General features: G+C 41.4%; 1 protein-coding gene across 4 annotated transcripts in view; it reads left to right on the top strand.

The window, feature by feature from the left end:
- FGF13 (fibroblast growth factor 13) overlaps positions 1 to 27,626 on the top strand; it is a 336,658-nt gene that overhangs the window by 29,223 nt on the left and 279,809 nt on the right. The gene's annotated exons all lie outside the window — the stretch shown is intronic.

The following is a 27,626-nucleotide window of genomic DNA, read 5'->3' as shown; positions in this document are numbered from 1 at the left end:
TACACCCAAGTAATTTTCAGCATGTGAGCAGTCTCACTGAATTTCTGTATTTGCATGAAGTGGTTTATGTACATGTTGGCAGGCTTTGGACCAATGTTTTTCGGGACTGGTACAGCTCAATGACTTCACCTTTTTGACAATTATCCCAGTTAATTAGAACTTTTAACATGGCTTAGACGTTGTTACAGATGTGAAAGGAGCTTTACTGGTTCTCCTCAGTACTGTATTATAACCACTTCAATCAGCAGACTGTAGAGTCAGCATGTTAATTACTGCTTTTGTGAGATGAGGTTGGCAAACGAATCTTCATCAAGCAACTGATGAATACATCTGTGACTTTGTAATTTAAAACTAAGGCTAATAAGGCGAGATCCCAGTGGAAATCAACTGGTGGTCTTCACTGCAAAGGTAATGAGTCTTGCTTTTCAGTTTGCATGTATCCGTGCTTTAGAGATTGGCTAGATTAGTAGCTGGATACAGATGTGAAGGAAATTATCCACTTTCTAGCTGTTAATTAGGGTGTAGAATAAACAGATAATCACTCTCTCATAAATGAATGTACACACATTCTCAAACAAATGTTTTAGATGATTTGTTCGGTTTGCAGTGTTATGATCTGAAATGATTATAACGTTAAATATCCATGGTTCAGATATTGCAGAATATCTTTTGCAAAAACACTATCCTTAGGTTTTCTTGTGTAAGCCATTCACAAGCCCTGCTGTTGTTGCTGAAATTCACTCCTGTGCTGAGGGCCAACACAAAACTTATGACTGCTCACGTTCTACTTAAGACCTAAAAGGCTTAAATGGTGCATAGACTTTGTGGCGGCCCTCTTCATGGAAATGAATGTCGCCTACAATGCCTATGTGACTAGAAAAGCCATATTTCTTCACACACTAAAACCTAAGATATGTACTGTGTGTTATTTCTGATAGAACTATTAAAACAGTGAGTCAGCTGAACCTCTGGAATAGTGCATCTCTCCTAGCACTAAATATTTGCATTACCTAAAAAATGACGGACCAGATCCTCAGAGGGTGTATATTGTTATAACTCCATTGACTGCCATGGAGATGCATTGTCTTGCATCAGCTGAAGATCTGGCCTGAAGAACTGACTAATTCTAGAAACATTTTAACTCCTTCTACACATAGGGATAGACTCTTCTCTTTTAAATGTGAGTTGCATGCATGAATCAATCTGAGGAGACAATTTGGCTCAGAGTGTATTTGTGATCTCATTATGTGAACTAAAAAAACATTCTCTGTATTTCTTCCACCTTGTTACGAATGCTGGAGATCTTCAAGTTAGCACAGCAATAGAATTCAGGTGTTTAATTTCCTTGTGTCCAAGGAACCAGGCTCAGATCTTCAAAGATATTGAGGTGCCTAATTATCATTGAAATCAATGGAAGTTGGGCACCTAAATACTTTTAAGGATCTGGGCCTAAAAGATTGGCTGGAGTCCATCTGTATGTCTGGTTTGACTACTACTGCCTTGATTTTTCACCTGAGATGCTACCGTGCAAATCCCAAAACTGAGATTTTTCTGATACACTGAAATATGTATTTCTGTTAGGCATTTAGCAACACCAAAAGAGAGAGAGGGTTGTGTGGGTTTTTTTTGTTTTTGTTTTTGTTTTTGTTTTTTGCTATGAGCTGTAGTTTCTTTTTTATTTATTATTGAACATTATCCAGGTTGCGTTCTGTTACTCTCGCGGGTTTTGAACACAATTTGCTGATAGTTGGTATCTTCTTGTAATCAATCTTAAAATAAAATGTAGGGACAAAAACGGAGCAGGATTTTAAATCTAAATGGCACGCTAGTCTGAAGACTGACATTTACTCATTGTATAGATCAGCTGTATGCCCCACATGTTCTAGAGGGATTATGTTGGAATGCAGCTTACGTTCCAAGTGAGAAGTAATCAGAGAGACACTTTTTTATGTAATGAATTGATTTTGAATATGTAACACATTTTTATAGACTAACGCTCAATAAGGGCTCTGGGCACTCTAAAAATACTTACAGGAAAGTAGAAACCCATTATAGGCAGTAAGAGGAAAAAAAAAAAACAGTTAAGATATGCTGAGTGTCAAAGCACTCAAATGTAGTCAAAGTAGTGCAAGTCACAACCCCTCCTACCCCCCAAACTCTCTTATTGATAAGATTCTTACCTATAAGCCTGTTCTATAAGTAGAATTCTATTATTTGAATCATCCATCTTATTTTTTCCTTGTGCTCCCCCGTCTGTTTGTTTCTCACCTTGTATTTGGATAATAAGCTCCTTGCGATAGGTTTGGATAGTGCTAAGCATAATGAGGCTGGGTAATCTATTTGCTACTGCAATACACATAAATAATAATTTCTTATTAATTATGTGCATGAGGAGGAATTGAGCAGCCCTGTGCATGCATATTCTAAGCTTTAAAGACTAACAGTCAAATCCTGCTCCCCCTATTCCCACAATCTACTTCATTGGCATCAATGGAAATATTTATCCAAATAAGGTGAATATAAGTTGGCCACAAAGTACGTTTTATACGGATTTAAAAATCATAGAAATGAAGAGATGGAAAAGATCCATTGGTTTTGTGATGTTGTATAGAAGGGAAGGTGACCATCTACACTAATATGGTCACCTCTTTTACAAAATTGTGATAAATCTTGTACAAAGTATGCCTTGTAAGGTATCGTCGTACAAACGTTATGTATGGAGTTATGAAATGTTGCTATGTGGTTGTAACTCAATCCTGTTGTGAGTCTGGGAAACGCCCACAGGTTGGCTCTTCAGGAGCTATAAACAAACACTCCTGCTTGTCAGTACCAGAGAGACCTCCTCCATAACATTCCACACAGAAAAGGCAAGAAAAATTTGCAATTAGAATGAAGGGCTGGTGGCTGAGCATTTAGACATTGAATGTGTGTAACCCAGTACACGGGTGATGAAGGCCTGGCTACATGGCACAACCAGGATTTTTCCAGATATGGGGTCAATATATAAAAGGCAGGAACAATGGCCCCGATGACCTCTTTCCTACCACATCTTTAGATTTTTGGCAAAATACATTTTGAACAAAGGACAGAGGTCCTACGAACTAATCTGAGATCTAATCTGATATTCATCTGTAATGTACTTTACCTTTTCTGAAATAACTCCTCTTTTTTTCTTAGCTAATAAACTTTAGTTAAAAGAAGAACAGGAGTACTTGTGGCACCTTAGAGACTAACAAATTTATTAGAGCATAAGCTTTCGTGGACTACAGCCCACTTCGGAGTCCACGAAAGCTTATGCTCTAATAAATTTGTTAGTCTCTAAGGTGCCACAAGTACTCCTGTTCTTCTTTTTGCGGATACAGACTAACACGGCTGTTACTCTGAAACTTTAGTTAGTTTACTAAAGTAATTGGTTGGCAGTGTTGTCTTTGGTGACATCCTGAGTATAGAGTCATAGGGCTGGAAGGGACCTCCAGAGGTCATCTAGTCCAGTCCCCTGCACTCATGGCAGGACTAAATATTATCTAGACCATTCCTGACAGGTGTCTAGCCTGCTCTTAAAAATCTCCAATGATGGAGATTCCACAACCTCCCTAAGCAATTTATTCCAGCGCTTAACCACCCTGACAGTTAGGAAGTTTTTCCTAATGTCCAACCTAAACCGCCCTTGCTGCAATTTAAGCCCATTGCTTCTTGTCCTGTCCTCAGAGGTTATTGAGAACAATTTTTCTCCCTCCTCCTTGTAATAACCTTTTATGTACTTGAAAACTGTTATCATGTACCCTCCCAGCCTTCTCTTCTCCAGACTAAACAAACCCAATTTTTTCAGTCTTCCTTTACAGGTCCCATTTTCTAGACCTTTAATCGTTTTTGTTGCTCTTTTCTGGACTTTCTCCAATTGGTCCACATCTTTCCTGTAATGTGGCATCCAGAACTGGACATAATACTCCAGTTGATGCCTAATCAGTACGGTGTAGAGCAGAAGAATTACTTCTTGTGTCTTGCTTACAACACTCCTGCTAATACATCTCAGAATGATGTTTGTTTTTTTGCAACAACGTTACACTGTTGACTCATATTTAGCTTCTGATCCACTATGAACCCCAGATCCCATTCTGCAGAACTCCTTCCTAGGCAGTCATCCCCATTTTGTATGTGTGCAACCGGTTGGTCCTTCCTAAGTGGAGTATTTTGCATTTGTCCTTACTGAATTTCATCCTATTTACTTCAGACCATTTCTCCAGTTTGTCCAGATCATTCTGAATTTTAATCCTATCCTGCAAAGCACTTGCAACCCCTCCCAGCTTGGTATTGCCTCCAAACTTTATAGGTGTACTCTGTATGCCATTATCTAAATCATTGATGTAGCTATTGAACAGAACCAGACCCAGAACTGATCCCAGCGGGACCCCACTTGTTATACCCTTCCAGCTTGACTGTGAACCACTGACAACTACTCTCTGTGAGCGGCTTTCCAACCAGTTATGCACCCACTTTATAGTAGTTCCATCTAGGGTGTATTTCCCTAGTTTGTTTATGAGAAAGTCATGTGAGACAGTATCAAAAGCCTTACTAAAGTCAAGATAAAGGCATCCAGTGGCCTGTGGTGAGTGATCGATCCTTTGGCATTGGAAGAACCTAATGTGTGATAATTTTTGGTTTTAATAAACTTTCATCACAGAAGTCCAGTTGGTCTGGGTGATAATATAGGCTGGAGTGCCTAAGGGGACTGCCGTTGGCTTCCTGGTGAGCTAATATAGTGGTCCATTTGTTGCTGACTTGGCTAAATCTAACTATAGAATATAATAGCAGTTTGGGAATGTCTGGCCAGTTTTGGGACTCTGACCTGAGATTGGATCTCTCAGTTGTGACCCATTCCAGATAGTGGGACAGGGTTATTAACTCATGCCCCTAAAAATGTAAGTTTGTACTTTACAATACATCATTACTTTGCTGTCAGAAATTCTTTCTGAAAATAATAGGAAATATAATCACTTGTGCATCTGGTCATTTATGTTAAAATCAAAGTATAAGGTTGATAGTTCAGACTGATATGTTTGCATATATACCTATGAATGATTACATCCATATTGCATAGCATATTTTGAAGCTAAGCAGGCCCTTCTTTTGAAAGATGTTTTGACAGAACTCTAGATTGAAGACTTTAGGATGAATCTGTGTAATAGATGCATCAAAAATGAAAATATTTTTGGTGCTATCCGTAGTACTTCACTATAAAGAATTCAAATTCCGGATTTAGTACTGAACTGAGTTTGAAGATAGTGTCTGTAAATCAGAAAAAAATGCATGAAAAAGGAGAGTTGGTGAGCATGCTTGGTCCAGTGAGGTTTAGAAGTGAGCAGAGCCTAATGTGCTGTTAACATGTTTATATCTGAGCAATGGCTTTAGTTAGGAAAGAGATGAATTTCACATTTACGGTCCAAAATTTAGTTATGGGTGTCAGAGCCATGAAAGTGCACCATGTGATCATTTCTAAGATGTACAATATTTAAGAAATTGTGTAATTTAGTGTTTTTAAGTAAATATGTAGCTAAGTAATTTAAGGACGTTCCTTTTAAGGTGGTGGCCCCATAGTTAGTTCACACACTGCTGCCCAGTAACATTCATGAGCACGGTCAAGGAGAAGTCTCAGGCCTGTGGCTCATGTCTGTTAAACTCAAGCCCCTTCATTTATTGCAGTGTTGATTTATTTGTATCTGTAATATGAAACAAAATGTTTATCTAGGTAAAAACCCTGGTCCCATCTCAGTCTATGACAATGCTCCAGTTGACTTTATTGAGACTGAAATTTGGTCCATAATTAGTTTAAAATCTGTATTGGCTACTCAAATGCCAAGAGTGTCTTGAGTTGAAAAGAAGATGTACAAACACGGGTATATGATGGGGGCAGCTGGTGGTGGTCTTGAGAAACAGATCCTTAACAAAAATAAGAGAGTTACGACAGGAAATCCAGTCTATCTTATTCCCTTCCCTCCACATCTGTTTCCTTTTCCCCTTTATTTCAGACAAAATTGAATAGATGCTATCAAGTTTTGCTCTTATTTGCACCAATGTAAATCCAAAATATTCTGGGTTGGCAATTCTGGACAGCTAGATTCATTTAAGTATAGATCCCTAGTCCTCCCTCACCTCATCCTCCTCTTAGGATTTCTTGGGGTTGCACATGGAGGCGGATATTGATCATTCCTTCCACATTTTTTTTGTGGAGGAGAGGGGGTGCAGTTGTTGGATTTGAATATGAAAGTCTCTGAGCTAAATATATTGAGAGTGGTGATTTTTCTTTGCCAAAGGAAACCTGTATTTTTATTTGGTTTTGGTGATAGCTGGAGAAATGTACCGAATCATAATCTGGCTTCCAAAAACTAGGCTTAGGGGCCAGTGATTCATAAATGTTAATACTGAGGTGGTGGATGGGGCTCCCAGGAGCCTCATGTTAAAATCCCACTGTCTAACTGAAGTGTGCATGTGGATGATTCTCGGACGGACTTTGCCCCCTCTCTGGATACTGCTACGTCATCCCTGCCAGAGATGATTTATCCACCTCTAAAGAACAAACGTCTTGCTTTTACAGCAGACCAGATTACACTGGATGAGAGGCCTTAAAAAAGCTGATCTTGGAGACGCCATCCCTGTCCTCTCCCCTACAAGGTCTTCACTCCAGTCCTCCTCCCTTTTGGTTTATACCACTTGAGCACTGTGCTATCAATAGAATCGTACTTTTTTTTTTAGGAACAAAGCTTCTTTCCTTGGTTATGATTATGGGAGCTGTCTCTGTTTAAATGGATAAATTCCTCGGTCTCTCTCTGTGTGTCACATGCCTACTACATGGGGTTTGTGACCGGGTAAGGGGGTAATTTTTCTTACTCCCTTTTTAAACTATTGAGAGCGCAACCATGGATATTAGTTGCTGGTGAGTAAGTCGGACAGTCCTAATGAAAACATCAGGCTATAAGCTAAGGCTTTTGATTGACAGAGGTCATATTTGTGGACCTGATCTTTCCAGAGGTTCTACAAATTTAAGCTCTGCATCAATCATTCTATTGCACATAATGGGCCCAATTCCATCGGATGCTGCGTGCCTTTTCATGAACATCCTCTGCGCCAATCAAGTTAAGGTTGGGCGCAACAAGATTATACGTCCACAGAGCAAGAAATAAGGCTTATTAATTTATTTGCTGATTTGATTTGTTTAATTTTAATTCAGAGGGGAGTCTGGTTGTGAGTCGGTGAGCTATGCCAAGAGAGAATCTGGAGACATTCTATAGGATGAATAATCCATCTCATCTGAATATTAGATTTATTTCCTCATTGATTTGATACAGTTATCAGACATGACGCTGTGATAGAAAAAGCAGGATTGTGTAGCTGCTGGTGGTGACGAGCTAAACAAGAGGAGCAAGTGGCCTTTCAGAAATGGTTGTTGTAGCTGTGAGGTGAGTGCAGTCAAGCAAATGCAGAGTGCTCTGCTGAAAAGAGCACGCCTCTGTGTCGGGGCATGTTATGACTTACAGACGAGCAATCACATTCTGCTTTCTGGAACATCTCTGGGGCAGCTGTTGTGGGGGGGCTTTTGACTTTCAAAATAGAATTCATTATGAGCCTTTCAGAAACATTTATGGAACTCTTCTGTGCTCGAGAGCTGCCAGAAGATGACTTCAAAAATAAACAAGTCCAAGAAATTCAAGCTGCATCCAAAGTAGTTGTTTGATTTTCCTGAGCTTTTCGGTTTCAGCTATGCAGCCATAAATGCAGACACTGAGGTTCCATCACCTCTGCTCTATTGCAGTGCCTAGATGTATAGAATTTCCCATTCTTGTTTTGCTGGTTGAACGTGCAGCTTAATATATTGGTGTTTAATTTATAGTGTAACATCTGTACCATGGAGTATGAAGGATGTGCAATGACGCTCAATTAACAAAACGTTGGACCTTTCTTTTTTCTAGTTTCCTGGCGTCTTGTGAATGTAACTCTGCAATTGAGCATTGCATTAATGTATGTTTTTAACTTCATTTACAGCGGTCCGTATGTGCACACACCTCTGTAATGGGAAAGACGAGGGGAAAGTGCATTGACTTGCTGCTGATGGATTTAAAAGGGCTGCTGGTGAGCTGTGGAGCCGCTGATTAGATGTGCAGAGCACAGTAGCTGGTGATGAGCTGTGGAGGAATAGCCTGTCAATGGAAGGACAATTCCCTCACAGAACACAAGTAGATTACTGACCCCATAACTGCCTGCAATGATAAGTACAGAGGGAAAATTTGCTTTAGGAAGCTTCTGCTGTTTTAGCACGGGAAGGTATGGGTGATTCACAAACAAATGAAAGCTGGGGAATTAGTCACTCTGCACATGACTGTTGTGGGGGTTGTAAAAATGTCAGACTCAATGAACAGGGCTAATGAGTGATGCCGGAGAGGGGAGGTTTCATAGCAGGGCAAGAGGTTTTCCGGTAAGTTAGTAGCAGCATTTTGAATAGGAAGGGAGGCTCGGAGGAATCTCTCTCTGTCAGCATGAGCCCTAGTGACACACTTGGTAGTATAGGTTCACATCTTGATGTCAGGAAAGACAATAGAATTAGCACTTGAGGAAGCAATATTGAGAGTGGCATAGGGGCCATCTATCTTATTAAGGGGCATTTTAAATGCAAAGGGCCACCGTGTGATGGAGTAGTTTAGTAGCCTAACTGGCTGTGTTATCTAAAGGTTCCTGGCTTTAGGCACTGGAGCCCATTCCTGAAATGGATGGGAAGAGATGCGATTATATCAAAATCACGGGGGGGGGGGGGTGAGAAATAGAAGCCATAGTAGCCTATTGGCTGAAGCAAAAGACTGACTCCTTTAAAATCCTACATTATCTTTTCATCTTGAAGGGGAAGGTTGAAAAAAGACAATTACCAGTTAATATAACTGGAACCAATAATAGAACAAGAAGCAGAAAGCATGAAAAGATACTAGCAGCAGTAATGAAAAGCTGATGGAACTATAGTTACCTGGATCTCCTGTTTTACAGTAGATCTCGTCTTTCTAATAGAGAGACAAGGTGACTGAAGGAATATCTTTTATTGTGTAAGCTTGAAAGCTGGTCTCTTTCACCAACAGGAGTTGGTCCAATAAAAGATATTACCTCACCCACCTGGCCTATCTAATATCCTGGGACCAACATGGTTACAACAACACTGCAAAAGACATGTAATACTTGTTTTATTTTCTCCCAGTCTTCATACTATACTCTAAAATGTCCTTATCAGAAATGTGGCATCTGTCTTTTCCACAGCAACATAAGAATGGCCATACTGGGTGAGACCAAAGGTTCATCTAGCCCAGTATCCTGTCTTCCAACAGTGGCCAATGCCAGGTGCCCCATCAACCTCCCTATATCTACAGTGTGGGTTAGGTAAAGCTAACTATGAAACTTTTCACATCCCTGAGCGACATATGTAGGTTGACCTAAGTTTAGGTGTAGCCCAGACCTTTATCTGTAAATGGTTGGGTTTGAGCTTATAGCCATCTCCTTTGGCAAGGAGTTCCACAGGTAGGATTCCGCCATTGAGAACACTCTATCTGCATTCCCTGACATTTGGAAGTTGGATTTCCTCAATTGCATCCTCCTTATGGAACACAGCAGCTTGGAGGTTTGAGGATGGCGAGGCCAAATTTTTTTAGAGAGAGAGAGAGAGAGAGCCTTGTAGATTAGTACCAGGACTGTGAATTTGGTCCTGAAGTGAACAAGGAGCTTGGCGCACCAGAGTGATATTCCAAATTTGTATCCTTGCAGGGCTCTACCCATTTCAGTGCTACTAAAAATTGAGTGAAACTGCCTTCTAGCAGTGGAAAAAGTGTGGTGGTTTTGGAGTGAGAACTGCTCTACTGGCAGTGACAAAAAGTTGAAATTGTTCAGATTAAAAGTCAATTGTTATGTATGCAATTGAGATATGTGTTCATGGCTAGCTCTCTGGTCAAATTCTCATTTAACAATTTTTTTCAATAAAAAAATCAAATCTGGAAATAGAAGGCAATGTTGCTTATTTTGCAGCAATTGCCAAAAATTAACTAATGAGGATGGATGAATAAATTGTTTCACAAGCATAGACAACTGGCATACAATTACAGCAACTTGGAGAGGTGGTAGCAAAATCAACGGAGAGACTGAATGGTTGAATATATTTTGAAGACTGTATTGTAAAGCTGCTATTAAGAGATAGATATGCTGTAATGCTATGTATTGATATAGGAAAATATATGCAGTTCTGAAATAGGTGATTTTGTAAACTGTTGCATGATTACTCTGATTTATTTATTGCTCATATTTCTGTCTAGATTTTTATTTTTCGGCACAACTACTCATTTGATAAATAATTGGTTAGGAGTTAAGTTGATAGGAGTATCCCACTGACATTTAAGAATTGTTGCTGGAAGGTATGCATATGATGCACACCAGACTAATCTTCTCAAACTGCTTAGATCGTGGTTTATCTTGGCAGAAGTAAGAAATCATAATGTCACTTTTTGTGCTTGCTTCTCTCATCACACAGCTTGTTGTTCTTTTTCATCCCTAAGAATATTGCTTCATTATGTTTAATAGAATAAATTTTCCAGTGATCAGGGTCTTTCTGAATTGACCCCGTGTATTGTTTGATTGGTAGTGGAGTCAGTTCCTTGTTTGTCAGATCAGCCCTCAGATATTTTTAGACGAATGAAATATAATCTCCTTCCTTGTTGCAGTAATGTGCACATAAACGGAGTTTACAAGACTGATAGCCACATTGTTTTAAGATTTGGAATAGTGTCCCAATTTATAAAAGGAATGTGATGATGGTTGCAAGTAGAAGCCCTAACCTAAAACTTATAATCTCTTTTAAGAATATAAGAACGTAGGAACGGCCACACTGGGTCAGACCAAAGGTCCATCTAGCCCAGTATCCTGTCTTCCGACAGTGGCCAATGCCAGGTCCCCCCAGGGGGAATGAACAGAACAGGGAATCACCAAGTGATCCATCCCCTGTCACCCATTCCCAGCTTTCTGGCAAACAGTGGACACCTCTTGACAGCTCATTTATAAGCTACTTAGGAATGATAGTTGAAAATTTTATATACCACAATGATGTCAATGTTTTGCTGTTGCTGGTTTTTTTTAATTAAAAACTGTTCAAATAATAATAAATGGCTGGGAGAGTTTCCATTCTGCTCAGTGCTTTGAAGATCATATTTTCATGGTTACATGCAGGCATAATTTGCTTGCACAATTACTGTGGTTTCACATGGAAATGAGAGAACGGTATGTGAAAAATTATGTCTGCAAACAACTATGAAAATTGGATCTTGAAATGTTATTGTACTATATATTTCCTTTTTGCTTGGAAAAAAGTCATGTAAAATAACAGGAGAGAAAATCTTTATCTTTTTCTTATTTTTTTTCCCCATATTTACTGAATCCTAATTAGCAAATCTCTTGCTGTCATGTCTACAGCTGAACGAAGTAGGATTTCTGTTGCTTTGTGGACAGGTGGCTGGCTAATCAGGCCAGGGATTTTTCCAGCATTACTGCTGTACTCATTTAAGCTTCTGTAAAAGCTGAGCTAGAGTTGAGTTCCCTCCTGGAGCTTGAGTTCCCAATCCAGGGATGGCAAAGTGCACGCTTATGTTCTTAACTTTCCTAGCGCCAGATTCTGCAAGGATCATGTTGTGCCAGTGTCGCTACTGCATGGTAGAACGCTGAGTTGTTCGTTTCTGGGAGATCCTTGGGCTGGAGGAGGGGCAAACCGAACCATTGCTTTGGGGCAGCTCCACTGTGAAATGCACAGGAAATAAAAATATCACTTTGAGATTTCTCTTTCCTCTGGAATAGCAGTTAGCATAACAAATAGCTGGGCACTTATTAATGATTTTCACTATAATTTGTGAAAGCCCAGACAGTATGTTTGTAAAAGAATGAGGTATTGTCAAATCAAAGATGTTGTTCTTTTTAGGTCTCATTCCCTTAAATTCCTACCTGGCACTCAACAGGACATTTAATACTGATTCTGTCACTTGTACCTCTTACTCTGAGTAGTCTCATTGCCATCTGCGAAACTACTCTGGGTAATGTACTAATCAACATGATTGTAGTGCACCTACAAGTGTACCTATTCTGTAAGTGTAATCAGGATGCCGGGGCAGGTGTCATGGCCAGAAAAAAAGACTAAAACAAACTTCTGGACGTTTTGGCCACAGTGTTAATAACCGAGAACTAAAATATAGCCACCCCATGTAAACCAAATACAAAAGAGATGTACTGACCTCAGCCTCCTTGTTGGGACAAACCCATACGTCGCTGGCCAGTCGTGGCTCAGTGGCAAGCTTCAGTTACGTAATACCCTGTGTGACACCATTACATGTCACGTGATACCAACAAGTTGTCTCTACTATTCTAATATTCTCAGTCAAAACCACTTTACTGGTAAAAGCTAGAGCATCAGTGTCCCTTTTAAAATTATCTGGTTAAATGTGCAGGTTTTTGAAGGCTTGTGAAACCATTCACACCTGTGAAAAAGCAAAAACAAGTAGCACATTAGAAAATTTTAACTTTCTTGGTAACTGGGATTTAGTGTGCTTCTTGGCATTGGGTTTGTTCCACCAAGACATCATTAAACTCAAGAAGCTTTCAAAAAGACGGTTATGTCACTGCCAATGTAACCAATACCATGCCTTTTATCTTAGTTCAGTTTCAGGACCTCGTAAAATTTGAAGGACCAAAAACAGTCTCTATGGGGAAGATTTTAAAAGCCACAAAGGGCAACTAGGCACCCAACTTCCATAAAAAGTCTGTGGGATTTGGGTGTCCAGCACTCATTTGTGCCTTTCGAAAATCTCCCTTATAAGAACCCAAACAAGCAATAGAATAGTAGAATTGCTTCTGCGGCTGCCATGCAAGATTATGTAACAAAAGTAAGGGTGTGTGTGTGTGTGTGTGTGTGCATGCATACGTGCATACATACACGTGCTTCCATACAAAACTTGTCCAATGTGTGGCTTGAAAGTAACAATTTCAGTGTTTGACATACACTACAAGGAAACTAAGGGTGAAACCTACTGGAAGTTAAAATCTGTTATGCTACCATGCACTATTTCAGAGCCTTATTCTCCTTTGGAAGCTGTTGCAATATTTTTATGAAGATTAGCACTGACATTTCAGTACATGTTCCTAGCTAAAAGTTGCAGTACTAGCAAAAGAAAGTATGAGGTTTGGGTTTTAAATCAGAATGCCAATTTAAAAAATTGTTTCACAAAACCAGAATAGGAAGCATGCAAATCTATGTATTTAATGGCAACATTAAACATCCTATCTTATTTTCCCAACTGAATTTGGAAATGGAATATACTTCATAAAAAAAAAAAGCAGAACTATAAAGGCAAACAATTCTCCATAAACAAAAGTATTTGATTTGTCTACAGCTGAGAATTTTAAATGAGCATTGAAGTCAATCTCATACTTGGAACATACTGCCTGAGGATTTGTATTGGAATGATATTTTTCACTGAGTCTGATACTTCTGTGGAGGAGAGTGCTATGAATACCTCATGATTAAGTCACTTTGTATCTTGCCATACAAGACTGTAAGGATATAAATTATTCAAGTTCAGTGGGTGTTGAGACTTCTGCATCAGTTGTGCTCTGAATATAGAAATCAAGAGGCTTATTCAGCAAAGAAAGAGAGATTTCAAACAGCTATTGGGAACTCTGTGAAAAATCTATTTTTAACTGACTACTCCGAAATATAACCGCATGAATATGCATTTCTAACAAACAAGCCATTGATTTTTTACTGTCCATCATAATTACTGATGAAAGCCATATATCAAGTTTACCTGTAAGATTCTCTAAATATGTTACTGTTGTACTTCTATGATTCAGAATGGGATAGATTCTGCCACCCTCCCTCAGGATAAGTGGAAACTTGCGTCTCTAGTAGTCTCATTGATTTCAGTAGGATGTATGACTCAACCGTGAATAAAAGTAGCAGAATCTGACCCAATGACTACAGAGAGGAGGATACAGAATTGATTGATGATTCAGTAAGCAGAGGCACCTGCCAGTTTACAATGGGATCCCTATAAAATCGCATATTCATATGAGTAGTGAAAGAAGAAGAATCTGATCAATGTGAAAACAATTCACTCCAAAGAAAGGGTTATAGTAGTAATGTACTTAGCTAACATTCTTTAAAGGGGAGGTGGGGGTGGAAAACACTGAGAAGAATAGAGTAACTTCTGTGCTCATACTTGTTTATGACTCAATGTATTTTTAACTTGCTTGTCACACTTAAATCTGTTTCTGTTATGTAGGCAGTGGTGTGCCAGAAAACAGCTGGATCTGGCCAGCTGTGAATCCACCTGATGTGTGGGAGCCCACAGCTGGCCTGGCCAGCTCCGGTGCCACCCCCTCACCCAAGCTAGTGTAGGATGCGAGGAGGGAGCGTGGCTGGAAAGTGCTGTGCTCCAGCTGGCAGCACTGATGAAGAATCTCTTGGGGACCACTGCCAGCTGCAGTCACGGATGACGGAGATCCATCCTGAGAATCAGGGAGTCTTGAAAAGCTCCATGATGGGAGGGCCGCCTCCTTCTGGGCTGAGAATCTGGGTCATTAATTTTTAAACCTTTAGTTGGTCTCTGAGGCTCACCCTTGCCCTGGTGATTCACACCCAAACTCTTTGAGTAGTTTCCTGCACAAAGCTTGCCCGTTCTGGCTTTGTGTCGGGGACAGGACGAATTTCACCCTTACAGTGGAAATTGCTGGCTAACAAAACAGCGTTCTTGCCTATGTTGTGCTTCAGCAATCGGCAAGACGTGCCCCAGTCAACGGATATCAATGCATGAGTTCTTTTCCAAACTGTATAGACCACTCATCCCTCACAGTGTTCTTCGACTGTCTCCTGGCATTGAAAACACCTTTGCCAAAGTGTTGTCACTGTGGGCCTCACTGAAATCCCATTGAAGTCAGTGGAAACCACCTCATTGGCTCTGATGGATTTTTGGATCAGGGGTTGTATTCTGTGATGAGCAATCAAAGGTCAAATCATTACTAAAAAGTTGGCTTGTGAAATATCTTGCTAGGAAGATGCCATCATACCAAGCTGCATGAGTATTGACCAATTGGAAGGTCTAATGGCTTGTCATTTTTGCCAGTCATCCTATTTCAAGTCAATATTATAGCATCGCTGCACATTGTAATATGACTCTGATGCCTTGTAATCATTGCTGGAAACTTATTAACCTGAGAGCTAAAACACCACTTTGTTTATAAACGTGTAAAGTATGCAGTTCTCTGAGACTTGACACCCATCTAAACAATGGCTGTTCTTAATTATCCCAGGAAGATTGTTAGTCTCGTCTTTAAGGAAATTACTACAAAAATACTTTATAAGAATGTGTAGTGTTCCATGCAGCTCAGAAAAGATTTGGTTATTCAGGCAGGGCTGACCAATGTTGCTTTTCATGAGATATGTATCAGCCTCAGTTATAAACTTCCTAGCTCAGTTTGTGTTAATATTATAACATGATTTACTATATATCTCTAAATGTATAATATGCAGTTTTTCTTCTGCAGTATCACAGGGTGCACACGTTTGCGTAAAGCTGTTTACAATGGTTGGATCTCTTCACTGTCCTCCTTTTGAAACCCATGGATCAATCTGCCAATGGTTTGTCTGAACGTGCCGCCTTCTCCGTGTTCTGGCTCTCTCTCACTCACTCAGAAAATAATATCCGAGCAAGTCTGCCTGCTTGAGGAATTACACTCATATCAAAATAATTTCCTAGATCGATTAGAGGATTTTAAATGCAAATTGAAGAAAACTATCGTTCAGGGTAGAATGATGCATTCTTCTATTTGGTACAGCAGCATTGCAGTTGGTTTTAAGGGAAAGAAATTTTAGAATGCTTTAGTTTGTTGCAGACTCCTAGTCCCTATGACCTAAACAAACTACTTGAATTCCTGTCTTGTGATTTCCAGTATCACCAGAATCTCTGTTTGGAATAACACCTTTCATGTACATTGTTCCTAGTTTCAATGAGGCGTTCTTCAGTATCATTTGATACCACATGTGCACTAGTATTTGCAAGGTTGCTGTTGAGTTTATGCACAAGTACATGAGTGTCAGGGGATTTCCTTTTTTGGCATACGACCAGCTTCACTGATAGACCAATTTCCAGAGCTTTCCTTAGTTCCTGACTTGCCTCAGGACACTTAACACTTTTCCAACCCAAGAGACACACCTTTCCTACGGCAGGTCACATTCATGCTGCTCAGAGTCTTGTATGTTCCCCCCTCCCCACCACTCATGCATAGTTGGTTTCTTTCCTGAAGAATCAAATTGCTACTGTGTTCCAAATATTGATTACATGTGCTGTGCATCGTGGTGAAACTACATATGTGCAGAGACCCACCAAGTAGCTAAAATGGAACCTTAAAAACCAAAAAACATACATTGCAGTGTATATTAAAGAGAATGGTCACTAGTCCAATCTCCTAGTTACTTCTGCCCCTCTAAGAATTGCTAGCACTAACTACAGCCTTCTCCTTCAACTGGGTGGCCTTGCTTCCACTCTTGTCTATAGAAAACTTGCTCTTCCTCAACTCTTGCTTTACGGAGGAATAAGATGCAAGTGTGTTCTGACCTGCCCCTCCTACTCCAGTACTTGTTACTGCAGGTTTTGGCACTGGCTTGTGATGACTCACTAATGGAAAGATGAACACAACAAATATTTTAGCAAAGATTCCCCCCCCCCTCTTTTACTATGGGAGCAGAAATGTGCAAATAATAAAATACTTGCTGTTCACTTCTGTATGTCTTCGCCAAGGTACCTGTCAAGGTAAATCACAGAAGCCTCCTTTCTAAATGTCCTGCCATAAGAAGACCGTGCATGTGGAGGTATGCTTGAGCCCTAGTAAATCCTCGTTTATGGGAATGAAACACTTCCTTTTACCGTAGCACTCTTTATCCTCAAGGATCACAAAGTGTGTCACAAATTTATAAATACTTAGCTCTAGGGAGACACTGCCACCCCAGCCGTGGAGACTGCAGTCAGGGAGTGATATTTTGGCCAAGGGCAACTCTGTACTCTTAGGAAAAAATTCCCTGGCATCTTTAATGTCCATGCAGCACAGAGAAGAAATCAATATTTCAAGGCGTATTCTGAAAGACCCTTGCATGGTGAATTGTATGGATTTCAGTTTATCTGCCTTGGAAGGATGACAGGGCTAAAGACGACCCTGCTGGGATCTGAGCCTGTTATTCCAGCCCTAGACCACTAAGCCATCCCCTTCAATTAATCTTGGGAAACAGTAATTACCACAGTGAGCGCCGTGACCCCACCCTGCATGTAAGTCGTGGTAAAACTCCTGCCGTTGCTGCAGTGAAGAATCCCATTTGTAGAGAGGCCCAAATGTTCACTGGGGGAAATGATGGATAGTTGTTGGATTTCTTCAAATGCTTTTTAAACTGGGCATTCATGAATATCTGCAGGTGCTGTAATCATGTCATATTATACCTATCCTGCTGAGGACAGCCTGCTTAAAGACAAATATACAATCACAGTCTCCTTTTCAGATAGGTTCAAAGTACATGCATTTGGGTATGTATTTTGAGCTATGTTCAGGCAGTTGCACACTCAAATGGATATTCAGGTATCTAGAACAGTGGCACTGATTGGGGCCCAGTGGCTCTGGGAACCTGTTACTTTTTTCAGAGGCTCTCATCTTCTGCTCCAGATCTAAGCTTTGAGTTTTCTTTAAGAAAAGAAACTCCCCTGTGGTGAGTGCACCCCTTCACAACACTGAAGCCTAATTTTGATGATGTAAATGTCATTTCATACTGTGGTATTGCTGATCAAAGTGTGTGGGGATAAGGAGGAGGATCTTATGGGCAATCTACTGTGTGTGGCATATGTGGCCTCCCAAAGGGAGCCAAGACTGCCTGGCAAGATATGGAGTCACATACAAGTAGTCCAGCAGATCTTCCAAGTTCCACCACGGAAAAACCAAGCCCATGAGCTCAAGGATACACCAAACCTTCACCAAGGGGGAGCCAAAACTGAGGATCTCAGGGGAGCCCAGTAAAATTCCATGGGAGTATCCAAGTCCTATAGTGAGGAAGCTAAGCTCAAGGAATCCAGCAGAGTCCAGAAGCCACACCGAAAGACAGCCAAGCCTAAGGAAGCCAACGGGGCATATGTGATCCTATTTTGACCATCTGCAAAATCAGCTGAGTGTTGTCTCTCATTCTGGGTCTTTAAGTGGGTGAAACTTGCCTTGTGGGGGGAATCTTTTTGGCAAAGTCTGACCCCGTGTCTAGCTACCCATTTATCCAGGCAAATCCCTTGTTTGTGTTTGCAGCTTTAGTAACGGCGCACATAAATGTAAGTATAAAATTAATGCACTTTTTTTGCGTGTGGACTTCAGGCCTCACTATCAGAAAACCTGGCACTAAGTCACTGATTGCTATTGAATTACACGTCCCCTTTGCAAAGCATTTAGCAGATAACTGCACTGTCTCTTCAGGGCCTGAGATTCCTCAGTGGCATGCCAGTTTTCAGAACCTGATACTTCTTTTCGTTGCTGATGTATAAATATTTGGGGACCATCATTTTCCATCAGCGACGTAAGTCTTTAGTGCCACTGGTGGTCTGCGAGGGTTATATTATACTGACGTTTTTGCTTAGTGAGATGTTTATCGGGAGAAGCCTAACTTGGCAGGCATCTGCTAGGTCATGAAGAACCCTTGTTTACAAGGAGAGAAAAGCTATTTGGTTACACAATTTTGCAGTGTGTGTGGAGAGCGTCCTTATGCCTCCCGTCGTTCCGTCACAAGAGAACTGCTGGTGTCTGGTCCCACGTGAGAACTGGTGTCATGTTGTAGTGGATGAAGCTGTGATTGTTGCTAAATTCACAGAACACTGGGAAGCACTGGAGTTCTTAGCAGACTGCCCGCGTGACAGCCACAGAGTGGCGTTTCAGAGCTGTGAATGCCTTTGAGGATTGTTTTTAAGTCAGTTTTTACTAATTCATGTGCAGTCCCTTTATCCAGGGCCAGATTTACACTTTAGGCACCCCTAGGTGCAGGGTCTCGGAGCCACCCAACCCCTGCCGCCCGTGGTGGCTGGGAGCTGTGGGATACCCCCACCGCCCGCAGCAGTTTGGAGCTTCTAACTGGGATGAGCAGTGAGGGTACCCTGCCATATTTAACTTTTAGATAGCCAGCGCCCCAGCACCCCCTGCCCAGCCAGACCACAACTTCCCAGTGCCCCTACACCCTCACTGCCCAGCACCTCCCACAAACCTCCCCAGAGATCCACTCTCCCAAGCCCTGCCCCGTTGGGAGGTGATGCTGTCTGTCGGGCTGAGCGAGGAGCACTCCAGCAGGGCTGTGTGGGGCCGTCTGCCCCTCAGCTGGCCCCACCCCCAGCTGGCACCCAGGAGCAGCAAAATTTGAATTTTTCGATGCCCCTAGAATGCCGGGGTCCCTAGGCACGTGGCTACTGTGCCTAATGGGAAATCCGGCCCTGTCTTTATCATTCCTTGTTGACCTGCAGTTCTTTGAACTGTATATTCAATCCAGCCAACTCTGAAGGAGAAAGTTCCACATCCTAAGGCGAACTGCGGCAAAGATCTGATCATCTGCCAACTCCACAATGTGAGGGGTAACATCTTGAGGAAGCTGGGATACCTGTTAGGGTGAGACTTAAGGAGGAGCTCTTGGGTCTTCAGCGTGGGATTTTCAAAAACTTATAAGTGTGTTAGGAGCACAAATTCCCTAACTCACTCAGGCGCTTTCGAAAAACCTACCTTTAACTCTCAACGCCAGAGCAAAGACATTCCCTGTTCCACAAGTGGATAAAGTAGAGAACGCGAACATGCCTGCTGCAATCTGAACACACGAGGCGCCCTGCTAAAAGAGAGAGCTATGAGGATCAAGTCTCCTAGTCAGAGAGGTATGTCTTGCTTTTGCAAGTTCATCCAGTGATAAATAAGGGTGTGGCCTGCCTTGTGCAAATTGAACAGCTGGGAAAAGTATGCTTTGTTTGGACACATGGTCAATAGTGCGGCCAAGATTCTTCTTATCTCCTAGCAAGTATCCTCAATAAGGGCCTGATCCAAAGGCCTTTGAAGTCAATGTGAGTCATTCCACTGACTTCAGTGGGCTTTGGATCAGGCCCCAGGTGAAGACATAAAAGAGAAGAGAGTCTTGTAATGGTAAGCTCTGCCCATCACCACACTACTTCATGTCTGGAACGGAGGATGAGATTGCTCTGATCTATCCAGCCAGCAATATCAATCAAGAGGAAAGCTAGAAGAACTTGTAAATTCTAGGAGCAAGAGATGTTACATTGTTGATAGTTGGTCAAACGATGATAATCTACAAGTTTAAAAATTATGTCCCAAATCGCTCCATACTATATATCTAAAATATATCTGGTATCGAAAACTCTCTTAAAATGTCATGCAATTCTGCTGATTTAATTCATGGTTTTGATAAATAATAGCTTACAGCTTTGTTTCATCTGTGGGAGAGTTGACTATAGTTCATACATCTTGGCTATATTTTCTGTGTCTCTGTCTGGTCTGTATTTTTGCCAGCTATTGTACATCCTTTACGGAAGGTAAGGAATAAAAGTAAGGAAGAATCAATTTACAAACAAAGTAAAACCAAGAAGAAGGTAATTGGACTTTCTTTTATTAATGCATTAAAACAAGCTATCTCTCCACCATGAATGTTCTGGTATTATTTTATCTTTTAATAGTTTAATAAATAATGACTTTAATTCTCAGTGTACTCCAGGAAACCTTTTCTTCCCATCAAAACTCTCTCTGTTGCATGTCATATAGATAGTACATTTCTAGCTAATATTTTTGGATACTTTAACATAAGGTATAATTGCTTTGATGTAGCACATGGCCCTCTGTTCCTAATGCTAAAACTTCATTTCAAAGTTGCATTTAATTTGTGTTGACTGTAGTTACAAAAGGAAAGGGGTACAGCCTTCCCCCCACCCCTATTTCTTTACCATTTCAGCAGGGTTTTGTATTCAGATAGAGGCTTATCCTTATTCACATGCTGATTAATTTCTTTCAATCCATAAATATAACATATCTTTTAGCTCACATGAAACACAAAGTAATACATAATGCATTTTCTCAGTTTTCTAAAGACAATCCATCCTTCTGTCTAAATTTACTTTGGGAATTAAAGAAAGTTCTTTTGAAGTTACATCACTAAAATGTTAAGCAGCTGCATTTACAGCAGTATATACCTACCTTGTAAGTAGCTATTTGCTGCTTTTAACTGATGTCCGTGGGACTCTGCTGGGTATGGGCCTCTGGGCCAAAGAAAGGGTCTCAAACCTTCAAGCATTTTGCACTGAAGACCTAGAGTTCCCAGTGCTATGGGCTGGCAGGATGGGCCCTGAAGAGAAACCGGATTGTGGCATGTGGTTGGACTGCATGGCTTTCAATATCTGCTCCTACATCAATTTAACATCTTATTTCCCTTTCTTGCAGATACATATTTATGTGCATCCAAGAAATATAGAGCATGTGGCCCCAAATGGGGCATGGTTTTTTTGACTCTCCAAAAATATAAGTAATATGTTGGTGTTTGCTTCATAATGGTTGGACAATAATTTCCTCTGCCTGGTGTATGGACCAAGAAGTTTAGTGGTATTATGAGACAACCTGTTTTTTGCAATGGAGAGAAAGTGACAACTGCCTAGTTACTGTAAACCAGGGGTCGGCAACCTTTGGCATGTGGCTTACCAAGGTAAGCACCCTGGCGGGCCGGGCCAGTTTGTTTATTGTCCACAGGTTTGGCCGATCGCGGCTCCCGCTGGCTGTGGTTCGCCGTCCCAGGCCAATGAGGGCAGCGGGAAGCAGCGGCCAGCACATCCCGCGGCCAGTGGGAGCCACGATCGGCTGAACCTGCGGATGCGGCAGGTAAACAAACCGGGCCGGCTCGCTAGGGTGCTTACCCTGGTGAGCCGCGTGCCAAAGGTTGCCAGCTCCTGCCGTAAACCATTTATGGACCATGCCTTGCTACGTAGTGGCAGTAGTGGAATGCATGTGGAGCTTTGAGATCTTGGTTGACATAGGCTACGAAGGTAGCAGTGAGACTCAAATTCAAATCTCTTCCCCACTTCAGGGAGAGGTGGGAATTGAACCGGAGTCTTCCACAGCCCAGGTGAATGTCCCAACCACTGGGCTAAAAGTGATAAGGTGGGCCCTGTGGACCCCTCCCCCCCATCGCCATTTTGTGAACCTAGTTCTTCTTTTGCTTTTATGTTAAAAATTGATCAAAAACAAAACGACTCAAAATTTTGATGTTTGTCGTCTTTTGATTCACTGACATTTTTCAGATTTGATTGGTCGAACCGAATTTCTTTCCTTTTTCTCTTTTTGGACTGCCAGTAAACTGGAGGGGAAAAAAAATCAGTTTTCTCAAATGCCTTTGTCTTGATTCTGTGGAAGTTTTGGTGCCTAGCTTTGATATCTTTTTAGTGCAATTCAGGGGCTCTCTCACCAATATCTTCTTCCTATAGCTCATGTAATAGCTTGATAACTATGACATCCAGAACTCCTTGCTGCTTTCCTTTCCTTTTTCACCACACTTCTGAAGCAGCATGTTCTTGATTCTGATGCATTGAAACTGTGCCTCTACTTAGAGCTTTTCCGTAGACTTTCCTTCCAGTTTGTTTAAAAATCCTTTTATCCAATCAGTGTGTTCTCACAAGACAGTACTAGTGGGCCGGATCCTGAGGTTCCATTTCAGGTTTTCTCTGTCCCTTCCATTTAGGCCAATGGGAGTTTTGCTTGAGTACTGATCGAGAAAACTGAATAAGGATCTCAGAACCCGGTCCCCAAAGATGATAATATCCACAGCACATCAACTTACACATGTTCTTATTTGCTACCCCCTATGGGAAGCTGTAGGTTTCAAACCCCAGCTCTGCCACGGACTCACCATGTGGCCTTGGGCAAGTCCCTTTGCCTTTCTGTCTCATTTCCCCATCTGTAAATTGGGGATGAGACTTGCCCACCTACATTTCAAGGGCGGTGTGAGGATTAACTAGTTCATGTCTTTACAGTGCTTTGAGCTTATAAAATGTTCATTTTTATTAGAAGGCCTGGAAAAGCACAGGTACATGGGGAAGTGGGGGAAGCTCTTCTTGTGCCCTCCCATATGTGCCTGTAGAGGGCGGGGCAACACTGCATCCTGGCTATTCAAGAGTTCTTGTAAGAAGTGGGCAAGTCAGAGCCACCATTTTGGAGTACAGCGGTGTAACCAGGAGGCCACCATTTTGGAGTTTCTGTCTAGGCTAGATCGTCAGCTACAGCCAAGATACATGCAGCATGAAATGGCAGGATTTGCCCCTTTGTGAGGAGAGAATCCAAGCTTCTACTTCAGAGATATTGCAGTCTCTTTACATTTGCTCTTGTGACAGCGTGAAATCAATAGGGTTTTGCTCCAATAATTGTCTATAAACCCCGTTGCAAATAAACCTGTTTGTGTTTTGCCTGACGGGGCGGAGGGTGTTCTGAAGCGCACACTCACGTTCTGTTAGTTACGTGACAAGTAGTTACCTGACAGTGTAAGTCAGTGAGCACCGTCCCACCCACCCAATCCACAGGTGATAGAAGAGGGACTCCGCCATCTCTCTTGTTCTGTTTCCACCCCCACCAGCCTCATGGAAAATGAAGTGACACAGCCTGGGGAGGTATTAATCATCTTTTCTGTGGAGTCTCCCCTTGCCCAGGGCAACCCATTGATGTATGGCTCCGGTGGAGCTGTACACCAGGAACCATAGCTCATGCAGAGACACAGGGTATCAGCATGGATGACGTTGGCCTCCCCTGGATCCCCAGGATGGTGTGAATGGGGTGCACCCTATGGGCATTTCCACAGGAGGGGACCAACCTTGCTCCCTCCATAGGCAATAAGGGACGAGCTATGAGGAGCAAGGAAATGGTTTCAGGAGCAAAACTAAACTTCCAAGTACTTTTAGGATCTTGTCCGCTGTGTAGTTGATTTGATAATCGTAATTTCCTGTGTGCCCTGCATAGTAGGCCATGATGCTGTGCAAACTTCTCTGTGCCGTGAGTTTGTTTCGCTTCATGCAGTTATCCTTTTTTATTGCAAGTACTGAGAGGTAAAAAACAAACCGACACATTTGTTCTATCAACACGTTGGAAAGATCTTTTTTCACTGTCTTTTGACAGGCTTTAGTTGAACATCTCATTTAAAGGAGACAATATGACTTCTAGATGTGTGCGGGACATGCTCCTATGCTGGTGAATGCAGCAGATCCTGATTTGTGAACTGGGAAGAACTCAGTCTTTTTATTCTTATTGTACTGCCTAAACTCCCAGCGCTCATTTGCTTGGTGTTGTTACATTTTTAGACACTGTGAAAGCTTATAGAATATCTTCAACCCTGAGAAGACTCAAGACGTATTACACTGTTGGGGGAAAATTCTGCGCTGTCCAGTATTATTGCCTTACTCTAATATCAGTGAGTCATCTTCAGAGAAAAACTAAAATCAATCCCAGCACTATTTCATCAGATTTCTTCATCTGGAAACTCAACGTCTGTGTAAATTGCACCAAAGAGGTCACATGAAGATATGGGCCGATGTTTCTCTTGGGTGACTTCTGAGCTCTTCAGAATTTGTAAGGACATAGTGGGTCACGAGTCTAAACAAATCAAAACAGCACATTGTTCTTGTGTACTTCAAAGCTCCCATATCAACTTCCTACTCATCTGCTGGAATCTTTTTCATGTTTCTTTGTGCTTGGTATAGTTACAGTCCCACAATTATGAAGTTGCCAGTACATCCTTGGGTCTAGTTCTTGGTTTCATGGGTGCCTGAATGCCATTAGCGTGACAGCAGAGTCTAATCCCATGTGGTTTGTGTATATCAATGTTAACCTACTCCAGTTAACTAAAGGATAATGTTTGGGTTGCTGGACCATATGGAAGAGTTAATGACTTTAGCAGATAGCTTTACTCTGGCACGTAGGTGAGATTTTTGATAACTTCAAAGGAAAAGCCAACATGGAAAAGTGATATGCTTCGATATACACAGGGCCATATTCGGATCTCTGTTGTTCCAGTGTAAATTTGGAGAGTTGTATCAGTGATGTGCAGTGGTGTAACCAGGAGGTCTCATGTACAAATTGTAATATGTCACCTGAGGTGGATAGTACAGTGTTTCCAGGCATAGTCTGTGGACAAAATCTCCATGTTTTTAGAGCTTTAACACCAGAGAGAAGTCCAGAATAGCACAGGAGAGCTCTGGGTATGGGAAGGGCAGGTAGGAGAGGGAAGGATTGGACGGGTTCTCTAGTGTCGGTAGTAAAATCCTCTGGCCCTAATTCAGCAAGGTACTTAAGCACATGCCTAACTCTAAATGCATGCGTAGTCCTGCTGAAGTCCATCAGATTATTTGCCTGTTTAACATACAGTGTGTGCTTAAGTATCCTGCTGAACAGGGGTGTCTGATGTGTGCATTCAGAACTCAAGGAGGTCATTCCCCCATGGGCACTGCTGCTGAAAGAGAGCTGGGGAGCTGAAGGAAAGAGGGGAAAGGATACTGATGCAGACTTCACAATGTCCACAGGCACAGTTTGCAGTATGTGTGGGATCTGAGGCCTGTATTGATATAATTATAAATCCCCAAGGATGTTTCTAGATTTCATTAGCCCTGAAAAGCATCCTCTAGGACCGGAAAGCCCAGCAATAAGCCTCAGAGGTTGATCGGCTGAGTAAATAACCCTCTAAGGGCGCCTGCAGAGTTTATAAGCCATGCTAGGACTCCAGCAGTTTCTAATCTGGGCAGGTAGAAAGGCCTAGTGAATTCACCTGAAGAAAAAACCTCCATAAACTATAGATCCCTTGGTAAAGCAAACACTCTGATGTTCATGAAAATCCTTTTGATGCTAGAGAAATAGCCCTGGCTGTTAACTATATTTATCTCTCTATAGCTATAGATATAAAAATAAGTATACATTTAAAAGTGCCTCAGAAACAGTTGGCATAACTATTGAATTTAAAAAATGCTTTTCATCTCTATTAGCGCTTAAGACCAAGAGATCTGCAACACTCAGGACAGAAACAAGTCATGTGCTTTTCAGAGACTCTAAATATCCTTCTTGAGTAACCATGAAAAATCAATTAATAAATTCTGTTACAAATAACCATCTTGCAAATCCCCGAGGCTGCTCTAATTTATGCAGAGAGTCAAACTAACATCCGGCCAACAAATAATTCAGAGGCTACAAAGGGTGCTCTCCACTCTTAGGGTACTGAATCAGGACAGGTTGGTCAAACCCAAGAATTGGGACCAGAATTTCAAGCCTTTCTGGTTTGATCCCAGCTAAAAGTGCAGAGGAGTAAAAAACTAATTAGGAGTAATCAAACAACATTGGGGGAAGTTGTTCCCTTCCCTTACCCCCCCCCCCCAATCAGGTTTACTTACTGCTAGTGGGTGTCTTCAACCTTCAGAAGTACTCTAACTGTAGACTACTCAGCCCATCACCAATTTTGATATTTATATTTAGCAAAGTTGGGCACTTAAATACTTCTAATTACTGACATTCTGACACCTGGCTGGTGACCAGATGGCTCCTCAGGTGTTAAATCCAGTTGAGATCTGGATGTACTCTGAAGTTCAAAGAGTAATTTCCCTGGCTGTAGAACACACGTTTTTAGCCTTCTGAATAAAGCATAGAGCCGAGACATAGTACCCAGTAGAGAAAAAATACTCTTCTATCTATGCACCCAAAAAGTAAATGCTTTTGTGGCCCAGATGAACAAATACAATGGGTCTGTTGCACTGAGCCAAGTTTATTTGTGGTTCTGTAGCGTAGCAGATCCATTGAGATGAATGGAGTTAGTAATGTCCTTTTATTTTATAAATATCCACATTAAAGCTAATGCATGCAATATATGCACTGAGTCATTGTGTGCCCAGTTCTGCAGTGCTTTCCAGTTCATGTAGGTATTTATATCTGTGAAACATGAGTTTAAAATGCTGCCATTCTGATTTGATAGTGCTTTGGCCCCACTCGAAAATGGGCTTCACAAGGTCAAACACAGGTGTGTGCATAAAAGGAACCCATTGCAAAGATAACTTTTTTCATTTATATTTCCTCTGTAAAGTTAAGTTTCAAAATTAGGTAATTACAGTAATGAAGATAATGACTTGATTAAAATGGCCTATTGTTTAATGAAACATTTTCAGCAAACATAGATCTAAATGTTTTTTAAATTGAGTTAATCACAAAATAGCATAGCATAATTACAAAGTGCATTTTACTGAAACAGCACACGTACTTTTGTATACATGCTATGCAGTAGGCTTATGATATTCTAATTTTAGTAAGAATTATAACACATATCTTGTCAGGTTAGTGCTCCTGAAAGAGGCTGGAGTGGCAGACGTGGTGACGAAAGTCGCTTCTGAACAAGTACAGCATCAGCAAAGACAGTATTATACAGCGTCTTCAGTGTCCTTAATAATAATGTATCTGAGGAAGGATCATTCAGTTTCTTCCAGTAGAGTCCTTGACCTCTCTGAGACTGC

This window comes from Malaclemys terrapin, chromosome 9, assembly GCF_027887155.1.
Source record: "Malaclemys terrapin pileata isolate rMalTer1 chromosome 9, rMalTer1.hap1, whole genome shotgun sequence".
Lineage (NCBI taxonomy): Eukaryota > Metazoa > Chordata > Testudines > Emydidae > Malaclemys > Malaclemys terrapin.
Note: the sequence above shows the minus strand (reverse complement) of the source record. Positions and strands in the feature narration are given on the sequence as shown.